The sequence below is a fragment of the Phocoena phocoena genome, chromosome 6, assembly GCF_963924675.1.
Source record: "Phocoena phocoena chromosome 6, mPhoPho1.1, whole genome shotgun sequence".
NCBI classification, from domain to species: Eukaryota; Metazoa; Chordata; class Mammalia; order Artiodactyla; family Phocoenidae; genus Phocoena; species Phocoena phocoena.
The window spans coordinates 93177773-93193187 of record NC_089224.1 but is presented as its reverse complement, the minus strand read 5'-3'; the positions used below and the strand labels follow the sequence as shown (position 1 = coordinate 93193187).

At 44.2% G+C, this 15415-nt stretch overlaps 1 protein-coding gene across 1 annotated transcript in view; it reads left to right on the top strand.

Annotated features, from left to right (window-relative positions):
- The first annotated feature begins 324 nt into the window (after positions 1–324).
- The window catches only part of LPAR1 (lysophosphatidic acid receptor 1), a 159201-nt gene continuing 144110 nt past the window's right edge, over positions 325–15415 (top strand). The window contains exon 1 of the mRNA XM_065878722.1: positions 325–649. The gene's annotated coding sequence lies outside the window, so the exon portion shown is untranslated. The remainder of the gene's footprint in view (positions 650–15415) is intronic.

Sequence of the window (15415 nt, the reverse complement as noted above, 5' to 3'; positions counted from 1 at the left end):
TAAGCTGCTACTTTTGTTGTGTCGCGGCTTTAGCAGTGGAGCTAGAGGCAGAGAATTGCCAACACCCCAGGAAGCCAAGGGTGGGAGGTGGGTAGGGGGTGGCGCGGCTGGAGAGCCCCCGGTGGACCGGGTGTTGTTCCAGAACCTGGGCGAATCTCTGTGCCCGCCACTTTCCCGAGAACCATCCCCAGGCCTTAGTCCTCCGCCGCTCCCAACCACACCTCCAGGTGTGTATTCCCCGCCCTTAATTACTCTTCTAAAATTGATAGTTTGCACTTGCAAAGTTACACTGGGAAAGCGGAAGAGAAATTTATAATCATGGATATGGAGAACTAGGGGAACACAGTCACACTTGCTTTGGTCTGCAGACCCAGGCAATCGAAAACTCAGAAATGGAAACGTGTGCACCTTTCCGGCAGCAAAATTGACTCTGCGTTCTTTGCAGCCTTGACTTGAAGGCTGCACTGGGAGAAACTCCGTGCCTCCGGGAAAGTTTGGAAACGGAACTACGAGAGAGGCCAGACATCGGGGATTTTGCGGGCCCTGCGATGTCTTCCAGAGCTTTTCAAGTGGGGAGAGAAGAGCGACGAAATGAAAATGCAACGTGTAGGAGAGGCCGCCCGAGCCCCGCAAGTTGTCGGTCGCAGAGGTGAGCGCGGGAGCGGGTGGGGATGGAGATCCGGAGCTGGAGGCCGTGGGTCTCCAGACGCTGGTGGGTCCGATCCGGGTGTGGGGCGGTGGGAAGATGATGAATGGGAGGCTTGGGCTACCCTCCGCCCCCGCCCCTGCAGGCGGGGCGGGGAGTCCGGCAACTGGATGGGGGAGGAGGAGCACAGAGGGTAGGGGCTCTGGGGGCGTCGCGCCAGGTAAGGGAATGAGCCAGGGGGAGGGAGTCGGGGGGTGTGGGAGTTGCTGACTTGTGCTACGTGGAGCCTGCAGAAAAGAAAGAAGGCGGAGGAAGAAGGGGGCAGGCGTCCGCCCTGCTCCCGCGGCCCTCCCTCGGCGCCCCCCTCCCCCGCCGCCCTGCCAGCGCGCCAAAGCCGGAGCAGTCGGGGCCGAGCGGCGGCTGACGCTCCCGGAGCCGCGACGCCCCTGTCCCCCAGCGGAGCCTGCCGGGATCTCGGGCGGCCTGGGCCCCGGCACCGCCGAGCCCTCCCCGGCCTCCCGGCCGCGCGCGCGGGACCCCGGCGGGGTGGGCGCAGGGGGCGGCCCCGCTCCGGGCGACGGCCGAGGGGCGGGCGGAGGGCCGGGCTCGGCGGGCCGCGGGGCGGGGGCTGCGGGGATTGACCGCGCAGCCTGAAGCCAGCCCGGGGGCGGCGGGAGCCGGACGCGCGGCGGCGACGGGCGCAGGTAAAGGAACTGGCGCGGCGCGGGGTGGCGCGAGGGGACGGTGCCTTCTGAGCGCGGCGCCAGCTTTCGCCGGGTCCCTTCCGCCGCCAAACGGCGCGCTGTCCTGCGGCAGACAGGCTTTGTGGCTGTGTGTATGTGTGTGTGTGTGTGTCTGTGTCTGTGTGTGTGTACGCGCGCGCCTGAGCCGGGTGTGGGTGGGTGTGCATGCTCGCGGGCCGACCTGCAGGAGGCGAGGCGCTCCTGGCCTCCCCAGCCAACCAGTTGATCGAGCCCCGCGAGAGAAGTGGCCGCAGCCGTCCGGGCCGCCGGCCCTCCCGTCCCCCACGCTGTGCCCCGTGCCAGCGGCCGGGACCCGCCCAAGTGACACGTAGGTGGTCTCCGGTTACCTGGGTCTGGGTGGGGGCCCGAGCTGGCAGGCGGGAGGCGCTCAACATTACCCCCAAGCCGCGTCCCGGTGGACGTGGACCGCCGGGGGTCCCCGCGACCCGCAGCGCCGAGCTTCCGCACCACTTGCTTCTCACCGGCCACGCAACGGTCTCTCCCCGCCTGAGGACTTTAAACTTAAGTTTCTGTCCGGACGTCTAACAAACACGTTTATCAAGTAACTGGGGAATCTAAGGCAAGGGAGGGACCTGGCTTTGAGTTGGTGGTTTTGAAATAGACGGGCTCGTTGTGTGTGTGTGTGCGCGCGCGTGTGCGCAGGACTAGTTTGTTGTGAATGGATTTACCATTTATTCTTGTTTTTCTTTGCTGCCATTTGGACTTTGATGTGTAAGAATGACGGTATCCAGGACTTGTTGCTGCCTTCAGTCTGGGGCCTGAGATTGCTGCTTTCTGCTGCTACTTCTCTTTTTTTTGTTGTTGAAATCTATGGAGGTTTCCTAAATGTGGGTTTCCAGTGAGCGCTGACTTGTTAAAGTTTCACTATGAACGCGTTGTTTCCCATTGGAATAGATACATATTTACAAACATGAATCTTGAAAACAGGTGACTGCAGTTATGAGAGCAAAATCCTCTATTCCTTCGGGCTTTAACAATCCGTGATTTTCACCTATTTGCATTAAGTGTCGTTTGCCCAGCCTAAACATAACTGTGAAGCAGGAGGTCTGTTATTCAAAGCTTGCAATTCGGGTTAGAGGGAGGCCGTGCTGGTTTAAAACTAAGTTCATTTTCCTAAGAAACTATTCCCTTGTCAAATAAGAGTAGTAAGCCCCAAGGAAAAAGGGTGTGTACTGAAATTATGGCTATTTGGACCGAATTAAATTGCATTAACACACACATACATAATGTCATCCATTTGTTTCTGCCCTTGATTCTCCAATTCTGGGGAGGCCGGAGCATATTTGCCCCAAAAGCAAAAGTGTGAATAATGATCAGCATTATTAAGACGCATTTTTCCTGATACCATTTAATTTGAGGATAAAGAAGCCAAGTAGCCAGAGAAAGAGGTAGTGTGTGGCGGGAGGGCCGGGCTGAGGGGCCAGGCAGGAGGACTGGGTTATCATAATCTGATCCCACAGACACACCACGTCCCCTAGTGGTGCGACTTTAGCCGGTTAGGTCAGCTGGTCCTCCTTCTTGGTGTACTCATCTGGAAAATGGAGGGGTTTGATCATCTCTGCTGTTCCTTCCAGCTCCCCCCACATAACTACAAACTGGAGGGTGGTTATCCCATGCTAGAACAGTAGGGAGAGAGTAGAGGGAAGTGTCAACTGTTAGTCTGGGAGGTAAGGGGGAGGGCAGGAAGGCCAAGAGGGTTGAGGAAAAGCAGCAGTGGGAGATGCCTGGAGGGGGAAGAACCTGGAGCTGGGAGTCGGTTCTCCCCTGTTTTTTCTTTCCTCCTGCACAAGGACATCAATAATACCACCCTACCCCACCCCAGTCAGTCTTCCATTACCCGTATTATTTAAAGTGGGTGAGCTACTTAACCTTAAAATTGACTTGGAGTCTGTAGTCTGACCTGGCCAACTTCCCATTTGCATCGCTGTCTCTCAAGAGATGAGCTACAGCTCAGTGCTGAGGGCACTCAGTGGATCTCAGAAATCTCTGTGAGTGATGGGAAAAGTTACCAGACATGGGAATGTAAGTGGCAGCCCTTTCAACACCTGAGTTTGAAACGTCTGTTTTTATTTGAAGCTAATCTTTTCCGAAAAGTAATTTGATTTAAAAGAAGATTCTACCACAGACTTCTCAAGGTTTTACTGAATCTGTTCTGACTGTTAGACCTACTGGAAAATTCAAAGCAAGTAAAACTCTCACTTGCTAAGTCTTTTTGATACATAGTGACAGTCAGTCTGAAGTTCATGATTTTTAGGCAGGAGAATCTTATTTCAAATGCTTAGTAAGGAAAGTTGCAACCTGAGTGGAATATACTGTATCATTTTCACTGGGACGCTCAAAGTGTCCAAATAACAAGACCTGAGATTTAGTTTGAGGTCACGATTTTAATATCGTGCTTGATGTGTGGCCTGTCTCCCTTTTCTTTAATTTTTTTTTTTTTTGGTACCTATATGCATACACACTTGAGGAACATGGTGTATTTTAAAAGTGAAGTGTGATGTAATAAAACTTGGTTTAAAATTTGAAAGCTTGCTCTGGCCTTGCTAACTCAGCATCTTATTTGGTTTCTAATGTTTACATACCACGCTATGTTCCAAATCCCTGTAGTGTTATTTAGCTATCTCATGGAGAGCTATTATGGATGCCTTAGAAAGTTGGGAGAAAAGGAGGAAATTTTAATTGGATAAGCAGTTACTGCATTCCTTCGACGGTGGCAGATACAAGGATGAGAAAAAGGAGGCTCTAGAAAGAGCTGCAGTACAGAGGGAAAAGATGCAGCTAACTTCAATATATAGCAGCTGGGTTGCATAACTAGGCGGCAGCTGTAGAATCTAAGAAACTTGGCATGCCAGGCAATGGAAAATTAAATTCTGTCTCTGGGGAAGACTTCACAAAAGGGACTTGAAGGATGAAAATGATGTGTCTCTTAAAAGATGAATGGTGGGGAGTGAACTATGTAGTTGGAGTCCGGAGTAATGGAGGCTGGAAAGATACAAGGCGATAAATTGTGGGGACCTTGGCTGTTATTTTAAGGAATTGTACTACCTAGGGACAGGGAGGGGGAAGTACGGTTTAACCCCACAACGCAGGAAGGCACTGAGTCACAAATACTGGGCATAGAGGGCTGAAATGATTGAGAGGTGCCTGGGCCCTGATTCCATCACATACCCTCGTAACTCATGCCGAGTGAGTTTCAGGGCGCTGCTGCCAGTTTATCCAGATTATAGAAAGGTTACAGAATAAAGAATATGCAGTTTCTTCTCCCGTATTGCCCCCAAATTGATAGTGGCCTTTTGAGAAATTTAATTTAGTGAAAATTAATGATGTTATTATGTTACATCTGGACCTTGCGAGGCCCTTGAAGCATGTGGGTTAAAATTGCTCTCCAGGCTCAGAGCTGACCAAGAAAGCATTTTGTTTTGTTTTTGTTTAGGGAAGGGCCTGCTAGTTAATGCTAATTGAAACGTGAATCTCACGGCAACCGACATTCTTGACTGTGTGTATGTGATACATAGTATTTCACAGTGGTTGAATATTTGCAGCACAGAAGAGAATTATTATTAGTTTAGAAATGGGGTTAACGCCCTTGTAAAAGGTAAGGGGGTGATGTTGGGGAGAAGGGAGAAGCACCCTTGGTGTTGCAGTGAGGGCTGACACAACCACGGAGATCCTTTAAGTTCAACCTCCACTAGAAGTAGCTTGCCCAGTGCTGTGGAGGAATACTTCTCTAAGAACCTCCTTTCTGGTCGTGTGCCTCTTTTGTTGATGTTGTCCTTTCCCCTAACTCTCCAGAGCGAAGGTGTATAGCTCATTATCTCTCAGACAGGAAGAATCTCTGTGGGCTCCATTTGGGAGAGACTTCCAGCAACTCTGGAGGTTTCCTCTCACACACAATACCTCTGTGTCAAAGGTGGGAGTGGGTGGCCTTTCAGCTGCATGTCAAAGGTACAGCTGATTTGAGTAAGTCTTCTAATTGCCTTCGCATCTGGAGGTGCTGGGCTAATAAGGAGACAGATGATGAAAGGAGACTAGGTCAGCTGCTTTTTACTGTCTTCTGAATACAATTTGAGTGAATGATCCTCCCAGCAGTTTGTTTTATCTTCTGCAAGGGAACTTGGGTTTGGCACGTTTAATCAATTAATTAAATTAGTTAAGTTGAAGTAACTCAAAGTTTTTTGGTTTTTTTAGGAGGGGGGAGGGAGAGTGCTGGTTTTGGTGATTTTATTTAAATTCCCTGGCTTTTTTTTTTGCAGCAGGTTGGTATGATTTCAAAGTAATGTTGTTGTTACTATTATTGACCTGGGGGTGTGGGGCAAAGAAAATTGTCTCAATCCTTGGATGTTGGCTCCTGTCATCTGATCAGTACTGTAGAAACTTCAACTTTGAAGCTCATGTAACATTCAAATTTCTTTCAGAAATGAGAGGACTATTTTACTACATGTGTGGATTTAGGCTATAATTTATTTGATTTTTGTGGTACTGTTTTTAAAAAAAGTGGTGTTAAGGACAGGGCAGACTCTTAACTTTAGTCCAGTGCTAAAACAAATAACGTGTAAGCCTGAATGAGGTAGATCAGGTTGTGTTTATTTAATATGGAGATAAAGGAAAGGGATTTCAGAACCAGCCTCTTTCTCTGAAAGAGAGAAAGTTGGACTAATAAAACCTGGTTATGGATCTCTCTGGGGTGGGATTTCCAAGGTTGAAACTGTTGTTAAAGGAACTCTTGTTCATCATGGCCATTGTGTGTGCCTTGGCTTCTTAAGGTTTAGGATTCACTGTACAGAGAGGGCTACTGTGAACCATTCCTTTTTAGCAAGTTTTCTTTTTTCCCATTTTCTTAAATCTCAGAACAATAGACTGGGTTCGATTTCATGTAAGTCTGCTATACTCAACTTTCTTCCTCTATGTTTAAGCGGTTCTTCTTGACCAATCCCCAAGCCGCCTTCATTCTGAAACTTGGCCCTAACAGAAGGATACTCCTGGCTCTTTGGAAGGAGCAATGATTTGGTGGCAGAGGAAACAAGTTCTGTTCTACCCCTAGCAGCACTGAACTGACAGTCTGCTATAACCCAAGCATTGTGCTAGGTGCTAGATGGAGGCAGGGAGGGGGGATGAATAAGGCAGGATTCCTACCCTCCAGCAGGAGCTGAGTTTACAGACATATTAACAGATGATGATTGCAATTCAGTGTAACAGGTGTGATGAGGGAGATAAGCTCAGGGCACTGTGGGAGCACCAAGCAGGGGCACCTGACCCTCAGGGGCATGGGTTGGAGGTGAGGGTGAGGGAAGGCTCCTAGGAGATTAAGATCTGGGAGGGACCTAGGAGATAAAACAAGAAACACAGAAGAGAAAAAGGTAATCAAGATAGAGGGAATCAAGGGGCTTTTAATTTCCAGTGTTGTTATTGCTGAATGAGTCGAAGTTCCATTCTTTTTTTTTCTTTTTTTTTTTTTTTTTTTGCGGTATGCGGGCCTCTCACTGTTGTGGCCTCTCCCGTTGCGGAGCACATGAACCCGTGTCCCCTGCATCGGCAGGTGGACTCTCAACCACTGCGCCACCAGGGAAGCCCAATTCTTTTTATATCTATAAAATAAGAATAGGCACTGATATTATCTAGTTGCTAATTCTAGTTTTCGTTTACTTTGTTCCTTAATCTTTAATTTGTTCATTTATTCCAGATGCAGTAGATATTTGTTGCACACCTACTAGGTACTCTGGAACAGTAGGAAACAAGACACAGAAGGTCCCCTCTCTCGAGGAGCTTGCATTCTATCATATTATGTTCATGACTGAAGTTCTTTTGAAACATCTTCAGATATGGAGCATGTTTGTTGAGTTTCAACTTTAGGAATGTTTTCTTCAAACTAGGCCCAGTGTTTTCAGGTCAGTTAGCTTTTCTTAACAAGATGAGAAGAGATGGATCCTGGTATTCTCATTTTCGTTTTATAAACTTGAAACATTTTTGCCCAGATTTACCTCTTAGTTGTCAAGTCCAGAGATAGACGTAACTGTGTCTTATCTGTAGCCCTGGCTTGCTTCCTTCTCATTTCAGATATTCTTACTTTTGATGCAATTTGTGTTTGAGGTTCTGTATTCAGTTGATGACTTGCTTCCTAGAATAATCCAAACCTAGCCTTGGTGGGAAGTCAGACCTATTTTGAGGTCATGCCACAGTGAACTCTGCTTGGTTAATGCATTTTACTTATCCTGTTTAAGTCACTCGGCTATGAACACAGTACAAAGTGTTCTCACCAGAAGATAGCTGCATTCATTTATAGAAAGATGGGGGTTTTGTAATGATTCAAATGATACAGATATGTCTAAAGTAAATGTAATATCCCTCTGCTCTTTCTAGCGTACCCATCTGATGTAACCAACCCCTCTGTCATGAATTTGTTACGTAGCCTTCCATAATTGTACTTCTGCTTATACAAACCTAATGTTTGTGTTTATATATATTGATGCATGTGGGGTATGTGTCTGTGCGTGCATGTGCTCTCTCTTGCCTCTTTTTGTTTTGGAGAGGCTGTGGTTGAGATTGCCACCATGGGCCAGACGTTTGAGGTCCCAGGAGCCTGCATGGCTCTTCCTGAATCGGTGCAGCGTGCTATGAGGGATTCCCTGGCGGTCCAGTGGTGAGGACTCCACGCTTTCATTGCAGGGGGCACGGGTTCAGTCCCTGGTCAGAGAACTAAGATCCCACAAGCCGTGTGGCCCAGCCAAAAAAAAAAAAAAAACCAAAAACAAACACAAAAAAGGGTTTTTGTCCCAGAGATGGGAAGGTTGGGCTATTATGAATGGGAAAGAAGAAAACAATTTCCAGCTGCATGACAACCAAGACAACAAATATCATTGCCCCAGAATGTTGTTTCCACCAGGACTCTGCTTCACCCCAGTCTCTGGTGAGGGAAGGCGGGGCATTTAGAAGCACGTGGTGGGTATCTGCGAACCTTTCGTTAGGTGCAAAGCAAGGCAGCTGGGGAGCGCCTATCAACTGCTTCCAGAGCAGAGCAGATAGGGGGAGTTACTCATTACAGGCAGGTTTCATTATGGGAGCATTAAACGAGGCCCCCCTAGCAGTCGGCAATCAGCAGGTGATAAGGATGGAGAGTTTTTAGCCCAGGGAGCAGCACAGCTGAAATAGAATTGCCTTTTGTTAAGGGGCTGCTTTGCCATCTTGGACTATGATTTGTTGGGAGAGGGATTATTGTCATGTCGAGAAAAGGAGGAATTCATTCTGTACGTGGTATTTATTATAATTCCACAGAGAACTGCTTGCTTTACTTTCTGAGTAGACACAGAGACCCAGAGGTTCAAAGGCTAGGGCAGGATGACTTGGCTTTTCCAAATTCAGTAGGATCTGTGCTCTCCTCCCTTTATCTGAGACCCTGTCAGTTCAGTTTCATGCAGCTAAAATCTCTGCATGCTTATGAGATTCAGTCCCTGTGCTTGGCTGAGGACACTACAGTAAAAAAAATTAAAGAAGGAAAAACAACCAGCAAGAAAGGATGGTTCCCTGCTCTCAGCCAGCTTCTAGACATGGAGAGGCATGGATACAAATGCCTGGGATCACGCAGACAGTGATAAATATTGTAAACCGAGGTTTAAACAAAGTGCCATCTGAATATCTGAGGATGGAGAGAGTAACTCTACCTTGGAGTAGAGGAAACATTTGCAGGGGGTTTCTGGCCTCAATGGGCAAGTGGGCTGAGAAGCTCATTCCGTGCAGAGGAGCCATATCGAAGGCCCGGGAGCTGCATGTGAGTGATGGGTTACAATTTGTGGCTGAGTGGTGGTCTGCTTTGGGTCAGTCTTTTTTTTTTTTTTTAAATTAATTAATTAATTAATTAACTTTTGGCTGCGTTGGGTCTCTTGCTGTGCGCGAGCTTTCTCTAGTAGCAGCAAGGAGGGGCTACTTTTCCTTGCGGTGCACAGGCTTCTCATTGCGGTGGCTTCTCTTGTTGCAGAGCACGGGCTCTAGGCGTGTGGGCCTCAGTAGTTGTGGCTCGCGGGCTCTAGAGCGCAGGCTCAGTAGTTGTGGCGCATGGGCTTAGTTGCTCCACGGCATGTGGGATCTTCCCGGACCAGGGCTCGTACCCGTGTCCCTTGCATTGGCAGACGGATTCTTAACCACTGCGCCACCAGGGAAGCCCTTTGGGTCAGCCCTCCCAGCCTCCCAGCCTCCCAGCCTAGAAGGGTGCAGGGAGCTTCTGGGGACAAAAAAAGGGCACGTCGATGCCATTAGCAGAGAGCAGGGGCATGAGGCTATGAGGATTGTGTCCGTGCGGCATGCTGGTTTTAGACATGTCTAAAGCTAAGGAGGCAGAGATTTTCGGCTGGTAGCTGGAAATTTGAGCTTGCAACTTAGCTGAGAAGCTAAGGCGTGGCAGTATTCAGGAGTACTTGTTATATGTCAGAGTAAATACCAATGAAATTGATGTGGTAAGGTGGAGAGAAGTTTTAGAGTGAGAAAAGTGATATATACTCAGTGGGTTTTTAAAAATTATTAAAAAAAATTCCTCCCAGCTTTATTGAAGTGTAATTGACAAAACTAAGATATTTAAAGTGTACAATGTGATGATTTGATATCCGAACACATTGTGAAAGGATCCTCTCCCATTGATATAAGTACTAGGTGTCTTAACAAGGACAGTAAGTCATATTTTGATTCTTCAGGTACTTTTTCTATCCAGCAGGTGCTTAAAATAGTTTTGTAGGTTGTCAAACATTCAGTGAACATCCACTATGGCTTCTCTGATGAGGTGGTCCTGGTATGATACAAAGGAGATGGAGTTTCAGTTTGATGTTCCTTTGAGATGAATAAAAGCTTCCAAAACAATCCATTCAGGCAAAGGAAAAAAACATCCTGAAAAGAATTGGAAGATTCTTGGTGATTTGGGGCCTGAGTGGAGTTGCAAATATAGTTTTAGTTTACTGCTGTACTAACAGCATTGAGTATCATATTACTGTCATCACTGTAGTAAAAGACAAGCTGAAAAACTTCTCAGCCTAAAGCCCAGACTTTGAGAAACCCCAGCAAGTTTGCCATGGGGGTTTATAAACTCTGGTCAAGTAAATTTAAGCTTTAATTGCTTGATGAAGGTTAAAAATAACATACAGTAGAACTTTGCTCTTTACCTGGTTACAAAAAGATCTTTTCCAATTAAAAATGTATTTTCATTTCAGGAAATTATATTGGCATACCTTCTTGCAGTAAGATAGAGCAAAGATAATCTGTTCTCAGCCTTTTTCTCTCTAAGCCATTATGATTCTTTAAAATTATACTGATTTCCATTTGAAAGTTGTAAAAACAGTACATGCTCATTTTGGAATTTGGCAAGTCCAGGAGGCTCATCCATAGTTCCACTGCTCAGGGATAACTTCCTTATTCCATTTTGGGATAACTCTTGCAGTTTTTAAAATATTTGATCTTACTGAATATTTATAGCATTTTGCTTTGTATCCTAAGTACACATGGCATTAAAATCTTTTACGTTAATTCTTCATGGACCACATGATAGTCACAGTATTTAATATGTATCATATTTAATCATTTCCTACCTCTGTTTGCTTCTTTATTCTTTTAAGAGTTTTTGCTTCTCTGCCCATCTTTAGGTACTCATGTTCCCAGAGTTCTGTCCTTACTTTAAACGAGCACTATGTATGGACTTACCTACAGAGTAGACTGGTTTCTAGCCCTTTGCCATCGACTGTACCCGCTTGCTGGAATGCTCTGTTTCCAGGCGTCCATATGGTTGCTTTGTCATCATTTTCACATCCTAACTCAAATGTCACCTCTTAGTGTGGCCTTCTCTAATGATCACTACATTTAACATTGTATAACCCTTCCCATTTATCGAGCTTGCCTGTTATTTTCTTCTCCATTGCATTTATATTGTTTTTACTTCTTTGATGAGGGAAAGTATTAATTAAAAAAAAATTCCTGTTTTATTTACTGCCGTTTTCCCAGTGTAATACCCTTAGGGTAATACCTTGCACGTAGAACTCAAATATTTTGAATTAAAAATTTGTTTGAACTGAAATTTTCTGAATAAAAGAATCAATATATTTACCATCTCCACATGTTCTAGTAAATAAGACACAGTCTCGACTGCATGAGATTTACAATCTAGTGAAGGAGACAGCCTCTGAACAAGTAACTCCAAGTTACTTGGAATTAGGGAGGAAAGCAGGGTCTCCTGGAAGTGTCCTGGGGATTGACCTTGTCTGCGAGGGTGAGGAAAGTATCTCTGAGAAAGTGGCATTTATGTGGGGGCTTGAAAGGTGAGTTCAGATAGGTTAGTGAAACTGGGAGGTGAGAATAGAAGAGGAGGGAGACATTGATTAAAGAAAAAGATGGGCTGATTTGATGGGGAAAAAAATCAAGAAAATAGACAAAACTCTGGTTCTCACTTCTTGAGTTGATATTAGGTCATTTGTTTTCAATGAAGGAGTAGACATGGATCAACTTTGTTGTCATCTTTGACGTACATGACTTCATTTTCAATGATTTTGAAATAATGAGCAGTATTTTATTTTAAATTTTGAGTCAGTCATTATTGAGGGAGGAGGAATTTTCATATAAAAGTCCGAAGGTGGCAGTTAAAAAAATGAAGATAGCTTAACTTCTATGTTTTGTGCTAATATAATCACTAAAAATTTAAAACAGTACAGGGACAGTAAATATTTTTGTTAATACCTGACTTTATTGGGAATGCAGCTAGCGGCTCAGTATGACTTGGCTGAATATTGCTTTATTGTTTACATAGAAACTTTTGCATAAATTATCGGTTTTATTTATCATGGTAATTAAGTGAGGTTTGTACAATTTTTACTTATTGTCTATTAGGGATTTCTGTGTCCTGAGGATTGAAAAGAGCATGGTTTCTACAGGTGACAAGTGCAGATATGTTTATTAACTCAGCCACTATAGTAATATTATTCATATCCTCTATGTCCTGATTCTGTACTTGAGCTGTCACAGACTGATAATAATGGTCCTTTAGTCTCTTTCTACAAATGGGCTTTTGTCAGTTTCTTTATAGCAATTTCTATGTGTTACCATAATATTAAATGCATAAAGATTATTGTTAGGCCTTTATTTTGTTTATCAATATAAAATAACCCTTTATGCGTTTGGCACTGCATGCTACTATTTTCCTGATATTAATCCCAGTGTTTTCTTCTTTTCTTTGTCTGAAATAATTTCACTCATCCTTCTGATTTTAAACTGTTGGTGTCTGTCATTTTGTTTCATATATTTTTGCTTATAAGCAACATTTAATTGGATTTTAACATACCTCTCAAAGGGAAACTTATTCCTTTAATATTTATTGTTATGGCCAATATGTTTTTTTTTTTTTTTTTTTTTTTTTTTTATGCGTTACGCGGGCCTCTCACTGTTGTGGCCTCTCCCGTTGCGGAGGACAGGCTCCGGACGCGCAGGCTCAGTGGCCATGGCTCACGGGCCCAGCCGCTCCGCGGCATGTGGGATCTTCCCAGCCCGGGGCACGAACCCGTGTCCCCTGCATCGGCAGGCGGACTCTCAACCACTGCGCCACCAGGGAAGCCCTGGCCAATATGTTTGACCTTAATTCTTTAAGTTTTTTTTCTGAGAGGTACTGTGAAAAGCACTGGTTTACTTCTTCCCACCAGTATCTAGCTGCATGGCCTCAGATAAATTACATAATGTCTCTAGGACTACAGTTTTTATTTGTAAAGGAACATGCATACATAGATTTTCAGTCAATCCTTTAAAAGTGCCTCGTACACTGAACAAATTAGCTGACATTATTATTGTCATTGTTGATGGATTGAGTCATATGAAATTGTTATTTGATTGCTTTTGACCTATAAAAATAGCAGTTTCCTACGGTTCAATCTAATATACTTTCTGGACTTTATTTTCTGTCTTTTTCTATGTATCATTTGTTTCATATACATAAACTATTTTTAAATGGCCAAATCTAGTTTCCACTTTACTAGTGATTATCTTTGTTTTCCAAATACATTCATGATTCTGTGTTTCTCTGGTTCCCAAAGTCAAAGAACTGAATGGCTTTTGATCCCACTCCTCTGCACAACAGAGAATTTAGTATGCCTTTATTTTTTTGCCTTCTTGCCTCTTCTCAATTTCCATCATATTTATATATATATACACTATATATATATTTCAGCGTATAGCTTAAATTTTAAGTGTAGACTTTAGACTTTTGTATTCTAGTTTGTAATAAAATCTGCAGCAGTATTTTGTGTGTGTCTCTAGTTAGTTTTGACCCTCATTTGCACTTGGGGTCCCTTTGCTTATGCTAGTTTGAAAGGTGCCTCCCATGTAGTTGGGGTATGTCCTCATCTTTATCGGGCCAGTTGTATCTTCTGCGTTCCTGAGTTCGACTCAGACTTTTTTCTGCACTCATCAGAGCATCTGACCTGTTGAATTTCTAAAGGTGCAGTGTGAGTCTTTAAGATTCATGTGGTTCAAGAATTTTCTTTTTACCTATCCTTCACAGAGTTAGTGGAAATAATGCCGAGATTTTGGCTTTGCCCTGCCTCTTTCTAGTACTGCTGCCAGTTTTGCCATTTTCTGCACATTTTTGAGCAGTTTGGTGGGAAGTGGGGAGGAGTTGTATTGGGACATTCAGTTCAGTGGCTTTCCAACTTTTTGGACCATGACCCATAGTTAGAAAGGGTCATATATATGAAGAAAATGACAGTTTCATGCAGCTTACTACATATAATAAGCATGATCCCCCCGCATTTCTGTTATAATCTGTTCGTTTTCATTTAAAAGAAGTGTTGGTCATAATTTAGAAGTTTTGAAAACACTGATTTGGCTGTGAAGGGTGGTTTGAAAAACACTGATCTAGTTTGTTGCTGTTCTATGTGGAATTAGGGTTATTCATTATTCTACAGGTCTTTATTATATACACAGTACCAGTTCTTATGCTAATAGTTGGACTAGAGTGGGGAACAAAGCAGTGATCATCACTGGGGGCATGAAACAGAGTCCAGTGGGAAGGAGGATATTGACCAAATGAGCACCCAAATATATATGGACAAACGTGATGTGTGTTACGAGGGAAAAGCACAGGGAGTTTCAGAAGAAATTAAATGGGGAACCTCATCTGACTTTGGGGTGATTCAGGATTTCCCTCAGGAAGTGACATTTGATTAGATCTGCAGAATGAGAAGGGGTTAACTCAGTGAAGGGTCGAGGTGGGGTGTGTGCGGGATTGTAGAGTCATGGAAGAACTGAGTAATATAAGCAAAATAAAGTACTGGAAGTGAACGACAGATGGAAGGCAGACCTTTTTGTTTGATGAGTTGGCATTTTTATGATACTTAGTGGGCCTTCCTGTTTGTGGCTTTTTTTTTAAAGTCAGAGGAATAGAAAGAATATTTTGGGGGAGGTGGGTGCCAGTGTGTTTGAAGCAGTTTTGTATTATAGCAGTTTTATATATTGGTAAATAATAATAGCATTTGTTGCAGGTATGCTCTGCACTAGAAACTGTACAAAGCTCTGTGTGGATGTAGAGAAGTAGTTTTGGTTGGATTAAAAAAAAAAAATCCTACGTAGTGTAATTACCAATCTAGTAACTATGCATAATTTGTGAGAAAGTAGAGCACTGAAGTTAAGTTTTAGTAAGTGGAGATCTGATGACTGAATGCACATTTCATAGCTTCTTAGTGATTTTTTAAATAATGGTTTGGAATTATTGCTGTGTTAGAATTTTTATTTTTTATTTCCTTATTTTGTCATGACAGGGCTTTAGGGTTCATTCCCCTGCCCCCTTCTTAAAGCTGGGTGAAGAGTTCTAAAATATTTTAAATTGGATATCCATAAATTAAGTGGACCGATTGAGACTAAGTAAGACAGGCGACCATAATTCAAGTACCAGTTTCCCCACCGCTGTCCATGGGGCCTTTGACAGGACCCACCCTTTCCAGGCCTCAAGGTCCTTGTCTTGAAATAGAAGATTCAGAATAATGTGCACAAATCATTC